This window comes from Oreochromis aureus, linkage group 1, assembly GCF_013358895.1.
Source record: "Oreochromis aureus strain Israel breed Guangdong linkage group 1, ZZ_aureus, whole genome shotgun sequence".
In the NCBI taxonomy this organism is placed as follows: domain Eukaryota; kingdom Metazoa; phylum Chordata; class Actinopteri; order Cichliformes; family Cichlidae; genus Oreochromis; species Oreochromis aureus.
The window spans coordinates 28,718,904-28,732,412 of record NC_052942.1 but is presented as its reverse complement, the minus strand read 5'-3'; the positions used below and the strand labels follow the sequence as shown (position 1 = coordinate 28,732,412).

Here is a 13,509-nt window from a genome sequence, read left to right as displayed (position 1 = left end):
CGTACAAACTCCTAAGCACATACAAATTCTGAAGCACGTACAGACTCTAAAACACGTACAAATTCCAAAGCACGTACTTTGCAGTTTGTATGTATTTTGGAGTTAGTACATGCTTTGGCGTTTGTAGATATTTTGGAGTTTGTACGTTGTACGTGCTTTGCAGTTTGTACGTGGTTTGGAATTTGTATGTGCTTTGGAGTTTGTACGTGTGTTTAATTGACGAGAAACAGCTAAAGACAATGCCACGTTGTGATTTTTGTGGCAAGTCCGTGAGGACACTGAAGGGTTATGTGCTTCATTGCAAACTTCATCGAAATGAGCCGCGATGCACATTTAAGTGTTTTGGAGCCGACTGCAGGCAGACATTTTGCAAGTATGGGGCTTTCAAGGCGCATTTTTATCGAAAGCACATTTCTCCCACTCCTGTTACCGACAAGATTACGCTTAGCACTTTTAAATGCGCAGTGGCATTGTGTGAACGTCAGTTTACAGACTCTTTACAGACACTTCTTCTCCTGTCCTATTTTGATGAGAGAGAGGAGAATCTATTCCATCATGTTGAACAAACATGTCTGGGACACAAGATTCAAATGGAAAGCCTGCCAGTAACCATGTATCATTGTGTGCGGTAAGTTGATATTCAGTTATCTGACTTCTTATTCTTTACTTTTAAGTAAAGCTATTTGGATTTGTTTTAGTGATTTACAGTTTTAGACTACTTTAGTGAGAAAAAAATGTTTATCTTTTTTTTTTTTTGTAAAATAATGACTGATGAAGAGTTAAGTATTTCTTTCATTTATGTTCTTTGCAGGATCTTCTTGCTATTCTTCAACCCGATTCATGCTTGCTGTAGACCATAAAGTTGTAAATGACAACATTCCCACCTTCATTTCTGCCATCTGCTTGATGTTTGGAAGTTACTACTGCCTCAATATTCACTATCCTGTAGACCTTTGCTCAACACTCGAGTTTCTTCAGAGGTAAAAAAAAAAAAAAACACAAACACACAAAAAAACATACTTATGAGTAGCACATTGTTTATGAAGAGATTGATAGTTGAATTTGTGCTTAAACAGATGCTGTTTCAACATCAATCCAGAAAAGGGCACAAAGGTGAAAACAAAGAAGAACAAGAAGCAACTGTCTGTGAACCCAAGAGTGATCACTCTTATTGCAGATCTTTCAGACCACGAGTGGCGAGAGACATGTTAAAAATGGACTTGTGCAATGTTGTTAAGTCTCAGCTCTCACATCACCGGCTGTGTGACATCTTTATTTTAATGTAGCAGTTAGCCACTGGTTTTAAAGGTTTTTCTCCTTTTCGTTTCTGAAATCAGTTCTGTGTTTTTATAAGAACAGTCTTTTAATTTTATTCTGATTTGCATCAATTACATACGTGGTTTCAGATGTTTAAATTTGTGGACATTTTTCCCTTAAAGTTTAAAACACAACTAACATACTGAATATTTGGAGAAATTAATGGATCTTGAAGCATTGACAACAATTCTTACATTTTAGGTTCAGTAAACTTGAAATAGGTCAATGTTTAATTTTGTTGAATGTATATTATTCACGGACAAGGTCAATTTTTTGTAATTTTTGTAATTATCATTTTTGTTTTTTGACACTGTTATGAACAAATTTATTAATCTGAGCAATAAATAAGAGGTTTAAAAAAAAGAGTAGAAATTTATGTGCATTGTGGTACACATGAGTCCTAGCACTTTTTCTTCAGAAAACTGAGCAGGTCTGGTTTTTCTGACAGCAGACAGGCCCTTTCTTGGCATATGGTGTCCGCCAGCAGTTGAAAGGCAGAGTTGTGTGGGAAAGAGCAGCATGAATTAGTGACTTTGTCGCTACAATTAGTGACTTTTTCTGGTGTTATTGGAGACTTTTGGAGTGTCTGACATGAAGCATCTATCATTCTTCTACTTCTACTTCGTCTCTAATCTTCTCTCCAAGCAGTGGAGCTTCTGTGGGCTCCTCTCCCATCCCAGAGAGCTGACAGGCGGTCAGTACTCATGCTGTAGTTGGAGTGGATGTTTACCTCACTGCATCCAGTACCAACCTAATGAGGTATCTTTATGTTCACATTGCAATGCATCATAGTCATTGTATAATCATTATGCAATGAATAGTGTCAGCTGTATTAAATGTGAGATTGTAAATTTGCTTGATTGAATGTACATGTTTATTTTTTTTAAATGGCCAGTTTGCTTTATTGTGCTTTGTATTTGCTTTCAGGGTGCAAGGAAAGAACGCCAGAACATCAGAGACTGGTTTCCATGTTGAAAGCCCTCTACTATCAAGTCTGGATAAAAAGAAACATTGTCAGACACCACCGCAAGTATCAAGTGTTATGAATTTTATTTGACTGTTTATTAAGTACTTTTTTGTTTTTGGTGCTATTAAGTTTAATATTAGTTAGGTTAGGTTAATGCATTTGTAGTCGTTGATTTGATTATTTAATATTAACAGTTTAATGTACTCATCATTTCTATTGGTCTTTATTAATGTTTCTATCAAAATATAACAAAAAGTGTAAGTACAGGTTATGCCAATCAGCAGTCTTATGTTTATTACCTCATTTGTTGGACCTTAATTTTTTAGGCAGTGTTCTGGCTGCAACAGCTGCACATAATTTAATGTAAATCTGAACTTTTGAATTAAAAAAAGGATTGTATTATACAGCTGTTCTGTGCTTTTTCAATAGATTTTAACATTTATTTCAATGGTAATTATTGTGAAAAAAGCAGCAGTTCATTGTGAATTTTACATTTGTCAACAAAGTATACCGTTATGTATTCTGCATTATTGCTGTATTTTCCACGGTGAAATTCTGGCAACCACAGCTGCCAGTAATTTGCCGTAATATTGAACTTTTTTATAGTTATTTTATACAGTTTCACTGTATTTAACAATACAAATCTGTAATCAGGTTAACGGAATTTCTGCTGTTTTCACATGAATTACCATTAACAGGTTTATGGTTCTATATTGTGAATTTTACATTGATCAATGAAGTATACCGTTATGTATTCTGCATTATCACTATATTTTTCACGGTGAAATTCTGGCAACCACAGCTGCCAATAATTTACCGTAATATTGAACTTTTTAATATTATACCGTATTATTTTATACAGTTCCACTGTATTTAACAATGCAAGACTGTAATCAGATTAATAGAATTTCTGTTGTTTCCACTTGAATCAACCATGAACAATTTCACAATTAATTTTTTTAATTAATAGTTATTTACTGTGAATTTTATGGTTACAAGAATTGTATACCGTTTTGTGTTCTACATTTAAAATCTATTTTTTACGGTGAAATTCTGGCAACCACAGCTGCCAGTAATTTACCGTAATAATAACATTTTTAATATCATACCGTATTATTTTATACAGTTTCATTATATTTAATAAAGTAAGACTGTAATCAGGTTAACGGAATGTCTGTTGTTTTCACATGAATTACCCATAAACAATTTTACAATTTACAGTTATTTACTGTAAAAAAAATATTATTATTTACTGTGAAATTTAAGGTTACCAAAATAGTATACCGTTTTGTGTACGTATTTGTAGAATGCACTCCACACACACATGGCTTGATATGTGATTTTTATTTTTTTTTAATGGGACTTATGGTGTCCGTCCTCTCCTCCCGTCTCACTAAAACAGGGGAAAGAAGATTGTCATCAGACCAAACGCCACCAGCTGCTCTCACCTGCCTCCCTTGCAGCCGAGCTAGGGACCACACCTCCGCCACAGTATTGTTGTAGGGTCTACTTTACAATATAAAGCACCTTGAGGCGATTGTTGTTGTGATTTGACGCTGTATAAATAAAATTGAATTGAATTGTGTCAAGTCCATGTTTCTGTTCCCGCGTTCAGTTCTTTCCTGTTTTATTCTGGTAGCCTGTGTCTCCTGTGTCTAGTGTTAATTACACCTCAGCATTTTTTTGTTCTCAGATTTAGTTCAGCTGTGTGTTTTTCCTCAGCTGTCTCCACTCTGCCTACATGTATTTAACCCCTCATTGCTGCTATCCAGTAGCCCCCGCATGATGCTGAGGTGAAGAAATGGGGGTGAGATAAAACATTTTTTCAGCATGCAATTTATTTAAAAAAACAACAACAACAATTAAACTGAAACGGGCTGTTTTTACAGCTGATCAAAAGTTTAGGACCACCTGTTAAACCCAACAGAAATCAAAGTTTCAAACATGAACTCAGTAATGAGTAGCTCCACTGTTATTATTGGTCACTTCAATAATTCCTTGTGATATGCTTGATGCAAGCATTTCCATGAGGTGAGTGGGAACAAGTGGTGAAGACGGTCGCACAAAGGGCATTTACTGTCTGGAACTGTAGTCCATTTTTGTAAACTTCCCTTGCCATCCATCCCCAAAGGTTCTCAATTGGATTTAGATCAGGGGAACATGCAGCATGTTCCAGAAGAGTGACGTTATTCTCCTGGAAGAGGTCCCTTATCCTGCGGGGATTGTGACTACATTTTTGCACAGATTTGACCTTTTAGGCATGTGGTCCTAAACTTTTAATCAGCTGTAAAATAGCCTGTTTCAGTTTAAGCTTTTTTTTTTCCAATAAATTGCATGCTCATAAAAAAATGTGTTGTCTCACTCCTATTTCTTCTTGTTGCATGTTGAAGATATACTTCAAACCCTGCTAAGACTCAACCATGCAAAATAAGATTTTTTTTTTTTGCCATTTTTCAAGTGCTCTTAAGCTTTTGATCAGGACTGTACATTTACCGAGAGAACTGCTGGGTAAAGATATCTTGGAACTGGATAACTGGAATTTTCTCATTTCAGACCATTCCATGTAAATGGCTCAGGCTGTGTGAGATTAATGATACCACATTCAATCCTCTTTCTTCCTTATTCTGATGCTCAGTATGAAATGCAGCAGGCTGTCTTGACCATGTCTACATGCCTAAAAGGCTTTGAGTTGCCGCTGATGTGAAAGGCTGATTAGACATTTGGATTACTGGGATGAGCAGTGGAACAGGCGTACCTAATAAAGTGGTTGCAGAAGGTGTGTAGCGTGGCTTTATTTGACTGTACAGTAATTGGTGCTATGTTCTCAGATTTTATATATTTTCTTTTTTCTTTTCTGATGTATACAGTTTCACGAGTATCTTTTTGATTTTCTCCATTTCATCAGTTTTGTAAGCTGCAAAAAATCCTTCAGATTTAATTTTCGTGTCTGAACAATTTTTACTCTGTATTAGGCCTCCATTTTTGTCAGTAAGGTTATGAGAGAAAAAAAAAACTGTAATAAGCACACAATGCACCAACCATGGATGGGGTTAGTATCATTTACAGTTCTAGTGACTTCTGTGACTTCAGTGACTTTGTATCTTTTACGTGTAAAGATATAGGTATGAAAAAAATAGTACACTTCTATTGGTTCAACTAGACTCACCTTAGGAGCTCGCCGGGATGACACACAAAACGACCCATGTGCACCACAGGCAAATGTCCCACTGTGAAAACTGGAATATATATAGCAGTGGTGGATAAGCAGAGGAAGAAGTGACAGATATAGCTACAGTGGCTTGCAGAAGTATTCGGCCCCCTTGAACTTTTCCACATTTTGTCACATTACAGCCACAAACATGAATCAATTTTATTGGAATTCCACGTGAAAGAGCAATACAAAGTGGTGTACACGTGAGAAGTGGAACAAAAATCATACATGATTCCAAACATTTTTACAAATAAATAAAGTGGGTGTGCGTAATTATTCAGCCCCTTTGGTCTGAGTGCAGTCAGTTGCCCATAGACATTGCCTGATGAGTGCTAATGACTAAATCGAGTGCACCTGTGTGTAATCTAATGTCAGTACAAATACAGCTGCTCTGTGACGGCCTCAGAGGTTGTCTAAGAGAATATTGGGAGCAACAACACCATGAAGTCCAAAGAACACACCAGACAGGTCAGGGATAAAGTTATTGAGAAATTTAAAGCAGGCTTAGGCTACAAAAGATTTCCCAAGCCTTGAACATCCCACGGAGCACTGTTCAAGCCATCATTCAGAAATGGAAGGAGTATGGCACAACTGAAACCTACCAAGACAAGGCCGTCCACCTAAACTCACAGGCCGAACAAGGAGAGCGCTGATCAGAAATGCAGCTAAGAGGCCCATGGTGACTCTGGACGAGCTGCAAAGATCTACAGCTCAGGTGGGGGAATCTGTCCATATACTATTAGTCGTGCACTGCACAAAGTTGGCCTTTATGGAAGAGTGGCAAGAAGAAAGCCATTGTTAACAGAAAACCATAAGAAGTCCCGTTTGCAGTTTGCCACAAGCCATGTGGGGGACACAGCAAACATGTGGAAGAAGGTGCTCTGGTCAGATGAGACCAAAATGGAACTTTTTGGCCAAAATGCAAAACGCTATGTGTGGCAGAAAACTAACACTGCACATCACTCTGAACACACCATCCCCACTGTCAAACATGGTGGTGGCAGCATCATGCTCTGGGGGTGCTTCTCTCTAGCAGGGATAGGGAAGCTGGTCAGAGTTGATGTGTGGATGGAGCCAAATACAGGGCAATCTTGGAAGAAAACCTCTTGGGGTCTGCAAAAGACTTGAGACTGGGGCGGACGTTCACCTTCCAGCAGGACAACGACCCTGAACATAAAGCCAGGGCAACAATGGAATGGTTTAACACAAAACATATCCATGCGTTAGAATGGCCCAGTCAAAGTCCAGATCTGAATCCAATCAAGAATCTGTGGCAAGATCTGAAAACTGCTGTTCACAAACGCTGTCCATCTAATCTGACTGAGCTGGAGCCGTTTTGCAAAGAAGAATGGGCAAGGATTTCAGTCTCTAGATGTGCAAAGCTGGTAGAGACGTACCTTAAAAGACTGGCAGCTGTAATTGCAGCAAAAGGTAGTTCTACAAAGTATTGACTCAGGGGGCTGAATAATTACGCACACCCATGGTTACATGGTTACTGGCAGGCTTTCCATTTGAATCTTGTGTCCCAGACATGTTTGTTCAACATGATGGAATAGATTCTCCTCTCTCTCATCAAAATAGGACAGGAGAAGAAGTGTCTGTAAAGAGTCTGTAAACTGACGTTCACACAATGCCACTGCGCATTTAAAAGTGCTAAGCGTAATCTTGTCGGTAACAGGAGTGGGAGAAATGTGCTTTCGATAAAATGCGCCTTGAAAGCCCCATACTTGCAAAATGTCTGCCTGCAGTCGGCTCCAAAACACTTAAATGTGCATCGCGCTCATTTCGATGAAGTTTGCAATGAAGCACATAACCCTTCAGTGTCCTCACGGACTTGCCACAAAAATCACAACGTGGCATTGTCTTTAGCTGTTTCTCGTCAATTAAACACACGTACAAACTCCAAAGCACATACAAATTCCAAACCACGTACAAACTGCAAAGCACGTACAACGTACAAACTCCAAAATATCTACAAACGCCAAAGCATGTACTAACTCCAAAATACATACAAACTGCAAAGTACGTGCTTTGGAATTTGTACGTGTTTTAGAGTCTGTACGCGTGCTTCAGAATTTGTATGTGCTTAGGAGTTTGTACGTGCTTTTGCAGTTTGTAATGCGTTTCAGAATTTGTACGTGTTTTGGAGTTTGTACGTGTTTTGGAGTTTGTATACGTGCTTTGGAATTTGTACGTGTTTTTGAGTTTGTACGTGCTTCGGAATTTGTACGTGCTTTGCAGTTTGTACGTGCTTTGGAATTTGTACGTGTTTTGGAGTTTGTACGTGCTTTGCAGTTTGTACGTGCTTTGCAATTTGTAACGCGTGCTTGAATTTATACGTGCTTCAAGTTTGTACGTGTTTTGAGTTTGTATGTGGTTTGCAATTTGTGCGTGCTTCAGAATTTGTACGTTCTTGGAGTTTGTACGTGTTTTTGAGTTTGTACGTGCTTTGCAATTTGTACGTGCTTCGGAATTTATACGTGCTTCGGAGTTTGTATGTGTTTTAGAGTTTGTACGTGCTTTGCAGTTTGTACGTGCTTCAGAATTTGTACGTGTTTTGGAGTTTGTACGTGCTTTGGAATTTGTACGTGTTTTGGAGTTTGTACGTGCTTTGCAGTTTGTACGTGCTTCAGAATTTGTACGTGCTTTGGAATTTGTACGTGTTTCGGAATTTGTACGTGCTTTGCAGTTTGTACGTGCTTCGGAGTTTGTACGTGCTTTGTAGTTTAATATAATATAATGCTGATAGTGACTAATCAACTTCAAAAATGCAAGGCGAAAGTTGGAGCCACTGACATCAGCAGCTGCAGTTTAGTTTACTGCAAAAAAGTCAGATTCTGTCCATCATTATAAAATGTGACCAAAAAAAGTTTTCTTTTGCATATTTGTCATACTTAGATGTTTCAGATAATCAATATTAATATCAGACAAAGGTCATTAGTTGTTAAGTGATGATTTTTTAAGAAAAATAGTTATCCAAATCGCTCTCACTCTATGTGAAAAAATAATTGCCCCCTAAACCTATTAACTGATTGTGCCACCCTTGGCAGCGGGGAATGAGTCTTTCACATCACTGTGGTAGAATTTTGATCCAGTCTTATTTACAGAATTGTTTTAATTCAGCCACACAGAAACGTTTTCAGGGATCAATGGTCATGTCATGTCAACATATCCCAATCTGATTTAAGACTCACTAGGCCACTATGAAACCTTAATTTTGTTTTTGTTTTTTTAAACCATTCAGAGGGGGACTTGGTGGTGTGTTTCAGCTCCATCGTACCCAGATCATCACATTACCACCACCATGTTTGACTGCTAATATGATGTTCTTCTTATAAAACTCTGTGTTCGCTTTACATCAGATGTAATGGAATGCAAACCTTCCACTCTACAAAATATTTTCCCAAAACTTCTGAGAATCATTGAGATGTTTTTCTGGCAAATTTGAGGAGAGCCTTTGTTTTTGAGTTTGTACGTGCTTTGTAGTTTGTACGTGCTTCTCCAAACTCCAAAACACACGTACAAACTCCAAAGCACATACAAACTTGAAAACACATTTAAACTCCAAAAAGCACGTACAAACTCCAAAACGCACGCACAAATTCCAAAATACCTACAAACTCCAAAGCACATACAAATTCCGAAGTGTTCATTGTTTTTGTATTTTAACCGAGCAGCTGTTTGCGCGTTTTACACACCCTCTCCGGACCACGTTGAGTTGTTGACATGACAACGGCAAAAGTGACGCATGCGCTTTTCACTTGTAAAACACATTGGTGTATGGGTAATGTAGTCTCTGCTCTCGGTGGGACGAATTAGGAAGCGTGCTTGTGAAGGGCGCTCTGAAAAGCGGCAGCGCAGCCAAACGATTATAACAGATGTGCAAATGAGAGTACCGGTACGCTAAAAGCACGTTCTGGGCGCATGGAGAGGTGGCGGTACTCTCAAGAGCTATATTGAGAAGTGGTGGTACTGAGTACCGGCGCGTACTGGCCCACTTAAAGCACTGGACGCCAGCAAGGTGGAGGTGGAGTACTGGTTTGGGCTGGTATCATCAAAGATGAGCTTGTGGGGCCTTTTCGGGTTGAGGATGGAGTCAAGCTCAACTCCCAGTCCTACTGCCAGTTTCTGGAAGACACCTTCAAGCAGTGGTACAGGAAGAAGTCTGCATCCTTCAAGAAAAACATGATTTTCATACAGGACAATGCTCCATCACACGCGTCCAAGTACTCCACAGCGTGGCTGGCAAGAAAGGGTATAAAAGAAGAAAAACTAATGACATGGCCTCCTTGTTCACCTGATCTGAACCCCATTGAGAACCTGTGGTCCATCATCAAATGTGAGATTTACAAGGAGGGAAAACAGTACACCTCTCTGAACAGTGTCTGGGAGGCTGTGGTTGCTGCTGCACGCAATACCTTCTCTCAACTGGTCCCAGCAGATGGCTGCCCCTCCCTGAGCCTGGTTCTGCTGGAGGTTTCTTTCTGTTAAAAGGGAGTTTTTCCTTCCCACTGTCACCAAAGTGCCTGCTCATAAGGGGTCGTATGACTGTTGGGTTTTTCTCTGTACGTATTTGTAGAATGCACTCCACACACACATGGCTTGATATGGGGTTTTTATTTTTTTATGGGCCTTGTCCATCCTCTCCTCCCGTCTCACTAAAACAAGGGAAAGAAGATTGTCATCAGACCAAACGCCACCAGCTGCTCTCACCTGCCTCCCCAGCATCGCCCTGTTGCCGGGTGAAGCGGACCGGCGGGGGCTGTTTTTCCCATGCCCGGCGGTATTGTTGTAATCTGCAGACATGAGAAAAACCAGTGAGCAAACATGTAACTATCACATCAATGTGAATCTGATGGGTGTGATTTTTCCAGACTGACGGAAGTGCAAACAGAATGTTACAGAACTGTTATACAGCATGAGAGTAATCAATTCAAATTAGTGTCCTTTATTTGGCATAATTACAGTTCTAGTGACTTCTGTGACTTCAGTGACTTTGTATCTTTTACGTGTAAAGATATAGGTATGAAAAAAAATAGTACACTTCTATTGGTTCAACTAGACTCACCATAGGAGCTCGGCGGGAGGAGAGGACGAAGGAACCTGGTGAACTACAGGTCCACGTGCCACCGTGAAAACTGGAATATATATAGCAGTGGTGGATAAGCAGAGGAAGAAGTGACAGATATAGCTACAGTGGCTTGCAGAAGTATTCGGTCCCTTGAACTATTCCACATTTTGTCACATTACAGCCACAAACATGAATCAACACACCCACTTTATTTATTTGTAAAAATGTTTGGAATCATGTATGATTTTCGTTCCACTTCTCAAGTGTAAACCACTTTGTATTGGTCTGTCACGTGGAATTCCAATAAAATTGATTCATGTTTGTGGCTGTAATGTGACAAAATGTGGAAAAGTTCAAGGGGCCGAATACTTTTGCAAGCCACTGTATACCAAGTGATAGCAACATCACTCAAGAAGCTCAAGAAGGGTGAGGATTCAAGATTCTTAATCTTGAATCTTAAAAAGAATACTTAATTAAGTAGTCAGGAGCTTCGTGAAGTTAGCTCACTAGTTTCCACCTAAACATGATATACCACGGTCTGACTGAGAGATTTCTGAAAAAAATTAAAACGTACGGCTCTACTTATCACTTCCAACATAAATGAAGACAGAAAACTGCATCAAAACAGCAATGCAATGCAAAATACCATTATGCTGACAATCTGGGTGCTACTACTGCAAAGGTACTTACTTTGGTGGTGCAGGATGTTTTTCTGTTGTTTTTGGGGTCACCCCGCTCCTTAGTTGCTTCTGAAAAAAACACATTAAAAAAAACACATAAGTACTTCCAACAAACATTGCTGCCCAGGACAATGAAACTGATGGTGTAATAACTTCTTTTCTCATCCCACACATACCTGAATTCGGGTCTTCAGCCCCCGCCGGTCCGCTTCACCCGGCGGGGGCTGTTTTTCCCATGCCCGGCGGTACTCTTGTAATCTGCAGACATGAGAAAAACCAGTGAGCAAACATGTAACTATCACATCAATGTGAATCTGATGGGTGTGATTTTTCCAGACTGACGGAAGTGCAAACAGAATGTTACAGAACTGTTATACAGCATGAGAGTAATCAATTCAAATTAGTGTCCTTTATTTGGCATAATTACTGTCTAACTGACAGAAGTTACAGGAAGTACTGCAAGTTAAATTAAGCTGACAAAAACCTTTTAGTGCTGAATAGACACTTACAAGCTCCACATTCAAGAACAATCTGAGCACACTGTCATCAGTTATCATCAGTGGGTAACTCTAGTTATGTATGAAATAGAGCTGGGTCTCATCACTGATTTCTACAATCGATTCGATCCCCGATTCGAATCAAATTGAATCAGGGAAATTTAGCCTCAGTCAGTCAGAAATATTATAATTATGATCATTTATCAGTTCTGACACTTGTCAGATTTCATCAGATGTGTAAAAATCACAGCAGATGCGTTTGTGTCAAAGTAACTCAGGATAAAACACAGAAAAACATGAAGGAGCTTTACCTTAAAGAAATCTTTTACAGTAGAAAAGCAAAAGAAAAACCAAAGAAAACCATGACTCAACAGGTGAACATTACCTGATGCTGCTGACATGAAGCAGAGCAAAGTTACAGAGGTTTTATTAGAGACACAGCTTAGCATTTTGCAATGTGGCATCATTTTAAAAAAGATTTTAAAAGATTAAATTTCTTTGGTATTGAACAGCAGAAATGAGGCTTTCTTGTCAAGGGTCATTTTTGAAAAAACAAAAAAACAACAGCCTGTACACAACAGTAGACTGGTACATAATTAGCAAGCGAATAATGCAGAAAACAGAGATTTGAGATGGGAAACTTTGAGTACACAGAGAGAGAGAGAGAGAGCTGTGCAGGAAGTATGAGTTTATCGTGGTCGAAGCAAAACAGCAAAGGTAAGAGGAAATAACTGACGATATTTATCAAATGTGAAGTCGGAGAGTGATGAAACCTATCAAGAGCCTCTAGAATCATATTTCCACATTATTTCCAGCGTGAGTCTCAAACAGAACTTTTGATCCTCTGCATTTAACTTACTTGACCGCCGGGTCTTCTTTTTGGGAGGACGGGGGAGCAGCTCGTCTTATTGCTGAAATGAAAATTCACATGACAGATTATCTAAAGTTTGTAGCAAGAAAAATCTTTATATTGGTGTTGTGGTTTATTATTGACTTACTTTTTATTCTTAGCAACTTTGAATAGAGTAGCAAAGTCTGTGTTAATACATGTATAAATATTAAAGTTTTCCTGCTCAAATTGGCAGAAAAAGAAAATGAAAACATAATCAACCCGTGTTCTTGAGCTTGCAAGCAGGATTTTCCATATCAAATCAGAATTCAATTTACAATTAATGTGAGGTTGGAATTTTATTCCTGCATTGGAAATGGAAATTTTATATGTTGTCATATATGTCATCAATGTTTTCATACAACATGGATTGACAACTCAGGTGTAAATTATTATTCAAAGCTGCATGTTTCATGGCTAAAGGCCCAGAAACATGCAGCTCATTTCTGAGCCTTTGACCAAAGAGCAAAAAAGTTTTGTTTTTTTTTTTTAAATGCGAGTTCAGTTATAGTAAAGCTTAAAAAAATCTTCATTTGACTAATTTTACACAGTAAAATTATCTTTGTCAACACAAAAGTAAAGATTATTACTTACTTTTTAGAACAATAAACCTTAAAGCAGATGATGAGAAGACACTGCAGAAGTTTTTTGCAATAGTTTTTCTTACCTTCACTTTTTTTTTCCTGTACTGAGGGGGAAAAAAGGAAATCATTAGAGTTGAAGACCTTCTCCATGTGACACATCTGGAACAAATAGCACAAGTCCGGTATTTCTCCACAAATTACAAGTGGCTGATCAGCAGAAATCAAAAGTTGGGTTGTAGTGTGTGTAGTCAAGTTTGTGCTCGCGTGGACATGCAGCAAGGGCAGAGAGTGTC

At 38.8% G+C, this 13,509-nt stretch overlaps 1 long non-coding RNA gene across 1 annotated transcript; it reads left to right on the top strand.

The window, feature by feature from the left end:
• The first annotated feature begins 63 nt into the window (after window positions 1-63).
• On the top strand, window positions 64-4,060 carry LOC120439135. Its single transcript, XR_005612406.1, has 5 exons — window positions 64-628; window positions 812-980; window positions 1,077-2,076; window positions 2,245-2,347; window positions 3,687-4,060. It is a non-coding gene; the product is annotated as an uncharacterized LOC120439135 (long non-coding RNA).
• Window positions 4,061-13,509: the final 9,449 nt, after the last annotated feature.